We start from the raw sequence: 6828 nt of genomic DNA, 5'->3' as shown, positions 1-6828 counted from the left end.
TCACACCCACTGCATCGTTCACGCGTCTCCCATCCGATGGTTCCCCACTGACGCCGTTGTATCCATCCTACGGTGCGACATCGCGCTGCGTTGTCCCACCACCGCGACGCCACTTGCTCTCCACCATGCCGTCCCTCCGTGTTCGCGTTCTCTCCCTCCCTCTGCTCTCTCACGCACGCAACTCGAGCCGCTCTACCATCCATGACTTTCTCGTCTGCCAAACGTGCTGGCTGCCGCAGAGCCGCTGTCGCCGCACGAAACCTGGTAGGTGTCACCAACGAGCCATGCTGCACCTTCTCGCTCTTGCCGCCATTCGGTGGGCCCCTGGTTACTGTTCAGTAGGTCCCACATGTGGGTCGCACCTATAAATAGTATAATTTCGTATTTTTCTGATTTAATTTTGGATTAAATATTTCAAGAGTCATAACTTTTACGTTCTGACTCTGATTTTGACGATTCTTTCACCGAAATTCATCTAAATTCGAGATCTACATATCTATCACCGTGTGATATTTCATTAGGGCTCATTTGGCTTTACATTTGGTGTTATTTGATCCTTTTCTAGTATAGTTCATTATTGATCATAGTCACGTTTGCAGAACCACCAGAGTTTTGTGAGTGTTGTGCAGGAAACATCAGGAGTGAGGAGGATCCATATTATGATCAATGTTTAGAAGAAAACTCCGGAGAAGACAAGTCCTATCTCCTTGATCATATTGAACCTATGTTTTTAGATAATTCACATGATCAACTAAAACTGGATTTATTATCATATGTGCTATGAATTGCGTTTTTCAAACTATTTGCAATAGTCAAATCCTATCAAACAATTGGCATACCTTAAATATCTCATCCAAAATACATATCACCCTAAAATTATTTGTTGTTAACTATCACAACAACTATCACTACAACAAATCTGACATTGCATGACATAACATAAACATCGTTCTTTTTTTTTGTCATAAAAGGGTATTCTGTAACATAGTTATGATGTCATAGTGTTCGTCACAAAAGCTGCATCATATAATGTATTCCATGACGACATTTACATATGTTCACAAAGTTCACGACAGGGTTGCCTGACCAGGCAGCTGAATATGTGATGTCTTAAAATCGTCATAAATGAAGACATTCTATGACAATCTCAATTGGCTTCAATGATTGTCATCACATATAGTGCTAAATAAATAATAGAAATTATTCAAAACACTAGCACATATGTATGCTTGATGATACAATTTCCTAATATGCCATTGATTCCATTCACAATAAATATTTTGTACATGTAGTCATGACATAATTTGTGATAAATGTAGGATTAAATTCTTGACAAATGAATCACTCATTGCTAATATGCTACAAAATAATTAATACCCTTGATAACTTCAAACACATCGTGTCAAAAACTAAAAACTGCATACATATTGCTTATCTGCTACCACTCCTAACTTGGCTTCAATCTTTTTTCAAATAAAAAACCTTGGCTTCAATCCAGTAGTCTTCAACTGTCAAACTAGTCGAATTTGAGAATTGAGCATTAGTATAAGGATAGTTTGAGAACATGTATTAATCACCATAGGAAAAAAAAGGTATATCTCCTACATGTTATTTGGCACACAAGCAAACAGAAAATTTGTCTCACAGGTCAGGCAATGTAAGACCTCCATTACCGGGATCTCCTATGCCTCCTATATCAGTCCCTGAATTATGTAGCTAATACACACAGTACAACAGTTGTAGTATCACAGTCAAACTTCGTATGTAAATAGCAAGATTCTAGGTATAAAAGGCTTATAATCCATACCGAATATTACAAGCCTGGCTTAGCGGCCACCAAAGCACACAACGGAAGCAAAAGCCTAAGCCACAAGCAACAAGGGGGGTGAATGTGACTTCAGAGACTATTCTTCATCCCTGGCTTCACCTCCGGTGAAGTCGACATTGCGTTCTTCATCTGAATGATAGCAAGAGTGAGTACGGAAGGTACTAAGTAAGCCCTATACTACTTTAAAGCGTTGATAGATGCATAAAAGGTTTATTCAAGGATAGACTTTACAGTTTAGATTTAAGCGTAAATCAATTTATGCATATTACCAATTGTATCAACTATGATCGACTTCAAGATATTTTAAGTAGTTCAAATACCAGTAACGAGCTATATCTGGGGTTTCTCAGTCCTGGGAGGGGCTACACCTCACTCTGCAGTCCCTTTTATCACATCTGGTGTACCTCTAGTACCACACAGTTTCTGACGGAGTGAGCTAGGAACCTCATCACACGGACATCTAGTCCACACACTCACTCATCAAAACTCACGCACTCGGAGTCTATTCAAGCGTGACCATGCCTTCGCATGTCCATGACTATGGACACGGCTATTCAAATATGTTTACACTCTGTAGAGGTTGTACAGCTTTATCCGCGCGATATGCTCAGCCTCCAACCGTAGCTAGCGAAGGAGTGAATCATACCGAGACTCTCCCAACACCTTTCATGTCGGGCTTTTCTACGAGACACGCCAAGTCCCAGAGCTGCATGTTCCAAAGGCCAGCATCCCTTTTTAAGCCTAAGCCGATCCCTGAAACCTCCAAATAGCAGGACAGATGGACCCTTGACTGCTCGTTGCTCTCAACCTCCTGGTATGATGCCCAACTCAGTCCAGTGAAAGAAAGTCAAGTCCTACCCATACAGGACGTATAGTTACACGGGGTGGCTAAGTATGACGGCGCAAGACTCGGTCCTTAAGCGGCCGGGCTAGGCATCTTCATGGGCATTGAATACCATCATGTAACTCAAGCCCCCAAGAGCATCCTCCCCAAAGGATCACTCTACCTGCCCGCACCAAAACAGTTTTTACTCATTTTTACACATCATCAACCATGTCCCACATGACATTAAGGATTTCACAATTTTCACGGAATTCACTACCATCAAGGATTCATGGTATTATGAGTTATCATTGATAACAGTAAATCCTGTCTCCGAGGAGAGGTGTTTTTAAAAATGACATCTCCGGTGAGACGTATTTAATCCTAAGTGTGCTAGATATCAAGGCGTCGCCTATCGTTAATATATTTAACAATAGGTATTTCTAGAGTGATATATATTCTGGATGATGACATGTAAAGTATGGCAGTGTTGATAGGATTAACTACTACAAGTAATTTGAAAAAAAATGCAATATATAACACATGCAATATTAAGTCTGGTTTTAGGTGATCATGTATATTATTTGAAAAGATAGGTTCAATATGATCAAGGAGATAATACTTGCCTTCTCCGAAATTTTCTTCGAAGTCTTGATTGTAATCGGGATCCTCCTCATTCCTACTACTTTCGGCGCAGCACTCACAGAACTCGGGTTGCCCTGAAATCGCGACTACTATCAGTAACGGTGATACTAAAGAAGAATCAACTAACATGAAAGCCAAATGAGCCCTAATGGATACACAACGTGACAAATGAGTAGATCTCGATTTTAGATTAATTTCGGTGAAAGAATTGCCGAAATCGAAACCAGAATAGAGAAGTTATGGCTCCCGAAAGATTTAATCAGAATTTAAATTAAGAAATTATGAAATGACACTGTTCATAGGTGGGACCCACAGGTGGGACCCACTAAACAGTAATCTAGCCCCACATGAACAGTGATCGGTGGGACCCACATGAACAGTACGGATTTGGGCCGGATGGGCCTAGACCGGGTTTGTACGGGCCGGGCTGCACAGTGTTGGCCTGCATAGTGACAGCCTGTTCAGGTTTGGGCTGGGTGGCTTAGCGGGCTCCGGGAGCTGGGCCAGCCCACTGGGGCGCGGCCTTTGAACAGCTGGGCCGACCTAGTAGGCCAACGACACTCGGACCGAGCCGTGGCTCAATCGGCCAGGCCGAGTCACGGCCTTTGGCCGGCCCATGCGAGCGCGTGGGCGAGAGCTAGCGCACACGAGTGGCAGAGGGGAGGGGAAGGAATCGACGACGGCGCGCACGGGGAAGCTCATTGGAGAAGCGTTCCGGCCAGGGCTCCACAAAAACAGATGCACGCTGACCTACTATGCGCTATGGCGGACTCGGCTGGGCACTCACCGACGGCGGCCAGCGGCGAGAACGACGCCAGATCTTAGCCGGAGAGGAGGCAGCGGCACGGCGCAACTGGACAGCACCTCCCCTGCACTGGGAGGTGCCAACCTTCACAGAGAAATGGGCCTAAGGCCCCTAGGTATCACGACACGACGGTCGGCCACGCACACGGAGTACCAGCACGCTGGCGGTGACAGCTACATGGCGGTGGAGAGCAGAGCTCACAGTGGCACGCAACATCTAGCTAAGAGAGAGCACGGGGAGGCCTAGACGCTATCTAGGAGGGTGTGCTAGGGGCTTGGGGTGCTCATCGTTCTCAAGAACGATGAGAAGCGGGTCGGCGGCCGGTGATTCATTGAAGAGGCGGCTGCGGCGCTGCTTGGCTATTGGCGCGGACGGGCTCCTGTCGGGCTTCGGGTGAACGAGCAGCGGCACAGAGACGGCGAAGGCCCCCTGGTACCCCTTAGCAGCACATTGCCAGTGAATGGGTGACAGCGAGATCGCAGTGGCGGAAATGGCGGTGGTGGCAGTGCGGTGGCGAGGCGAAATGGAGAAGAAGGGCGAGAGAAAGACCGGCTGCGCTATTTATAGACGGGTGAGGAAACACGGGGAGGAGGTGCGCGCGCTGGCATCATGGGGATGTCGGCGACGAGGTGGCAAACGACGCCCACCTTATTTCCCGGATCATGGGCATGCTCTACGCCGGCCAAGTGCGTGGGCGCGTGAAGTCACGGCGCAGAGGCATGGGTAGCAGAGAGAGAGGGAGGGAGAGAGAAGAGAGAGAGAGAACGGAGCAAGGGGGCGGTCGGGAGAGCTTCCCGGGGAACGACGACCAGCGGGTCGTCGTCGCGCTGGAAAGGGAAGGAGGGAGAGAAGGCGCACGGAATGGAGGCCGGATCAGCGACGCGTGGACCTGCGGACGGCCGAGCGGCGCGCGGGCGAGCACACGCGAGCTGGTCTGGCAGCGTGGTGACGTGGGCCGAGCGCGGCGAGAAAGAGAGAGGAAGGGCTGGCACGCGGGTGGAGAGAAGAAGGCCAACTGGTGGGCTGAGAAATTGAGAGGGGATGGGGAATTCGGCCCGGGTGAAAAAGAGAGGAGAAAAGGAAAAGAGAAAAAGAAAAGAGAGAGGGAGGGATTTTGGGAATAATTCAAAATGGAATATTTTGAATTTAAATTTTGTCTTGGGATTAAGATCAACTCCATTTGGAATATTTGAACTTTGATTTGAATTTGAAATAAGATCTTTGGGGGAGGATTTGAAACAAAGGATTCGAACTCAATTTGGATTGGAGCTGAATAGAATCTAAGAGTAGATTTGAAATTGAGAGAAATTCAATTTCAAACCTCCACACAAAGAACCAAAAAAATCTCAAACTAATACATATGAACCAACTTAATGCAAAAACTATTTTGAAATTGATTCTAGTGCACTTTGAAATACCTATACAACTTAGCACAACTTATAAATATGAATGTATATATATACTGGTATATATATATATATATATATATATATATATATATATATATATATATCCACATAGCTATTCTCTTAATCCATAGTTAACTTAATTAATTTTTTTTAAAATAATTTAGAGTGAATTTTGTAATTAATTAACATGCTCAAATTCAGGATGTTACAGGCAACGTACATTGGCTGCACTGCATTCAGTTAAATTTCAATCTGATCATGTGTTGCTGAAGTATTTCAATCTAGACATCATGTTTTAGCACTGAACTATTGCTGCCTCTGATCGATAGAAGGCATTTATTTAGCAATTAGCATGATTCGAAATATCATCATGTACATTATTTATTCGATTACTATAACTCAATATTAGAACTGTCCATACATTGTACATGATCGGAAATTGTAGAGAGGTAGCTTTATTAATTCTTCACACATGACCAGTTAGATTACACAATTGATCTGAAATTAAAAATTAGATAATATATATTTTCCCATTAATTATTGCACACCTAATTGAACTATAGGATGTGTAAGCTTTACTTACATCGACATAACAAGCCCACGGTTGTTCCTGGTGCCGGAGTTGTTGAGGCCGTGGAGCTGGAACACAGTGAGGAGCTTCTCCAGTGATAGATTACCGGAGAAGTGATGGCGTATGGTCTGCGAAGGGAGGTGGAGTTAGCTACGGATATGTGCGGAGAGGTAGTCGGAGGAGGTGTTGGTCGCGGATCTGCGCGGGGAGGCCGTCGGAAGTGGAAGGGCTTGTAGCTCTACATGGGGAGGCCACCGGATGCAGAGGTGGTCGCAAATCTGCGCATGTGAGACAGGAAATCGAGCAAGCAATGGAAGGGGCAGAGAGGAGAAGCTGGTGTAGGGAAAGAGGCGGCAACTGGTGGTGGGGTGGGGTGGTGCTCGGAAGGGGCCGAGCGGAGAAACAAGGCATGGAATTAGGGAGAAGAAGAGCAGGGGGAGGCATCTTAGATGGTAGTCTGGGTGAGGGAGAAGGGTCGGCCAGCATTGGGATGGGACTGCAGCATTGACTAATGGCGAGTGTTAAAATTTAGAAATTTTTGATCCAAAATTTGAAAGTGTGCCACAAAAGGAGTCCGTACAAAACTTTTCATGACGAAATATATTGCTATTAATTGAATATTCAATGAGGAAAGCACAAAATCGTCACTACTTGTTGCATATTTTATGACGAAAAACAATGGATTTTCATAGAAAATAGGTGCTCAGCCTGCCCAATTTCATTTCATGATGAAATCACTTAATTCGT

General features: G+C 45.1%; 1 long non-coding RNA gene across 1 annotated transcript; it reads right to left on the bottom strand.

Moving 5' to 3' along the window:
- Positions 1–1260: 1260 nt before the first annotated feature.
- Positions 1261–6563, bottom strand: LOC133925806 (uncharacterized). Its single transcript, XR_009911013.1, has 2 exons — positions 6094–6563; positions 1261–1516 (listed from the first exon to the last, which is right to left on the bottom strand). It is a non-coding gene; the product is annotated as an uncharacterized LOC133925806 (long non-coding RNA).
- Between the last annotated feature and the right edge of the window lie 265 nt (positions 6564–6828).

This window comes from Phragmites australis, chromosome 8 (assembly GCF_958298935.1).
Source record: "Phragmites australis chromosome 8, lpPhrAust1.1, whole genome shotgun sequence".
NCBI classification, from domain to species: domain Eukaryota; kingdom Viridiplantae; phylum Streptophyta; class Magnoliopsida; order Poales; family Poaceae; genus Phragmites; species Phragmites australis.
The sequence above is the reverse complement of the archived record's forward strand: the minus strand, read 5'-3'. Positions and strand labels throughout refer to the sequence as shown.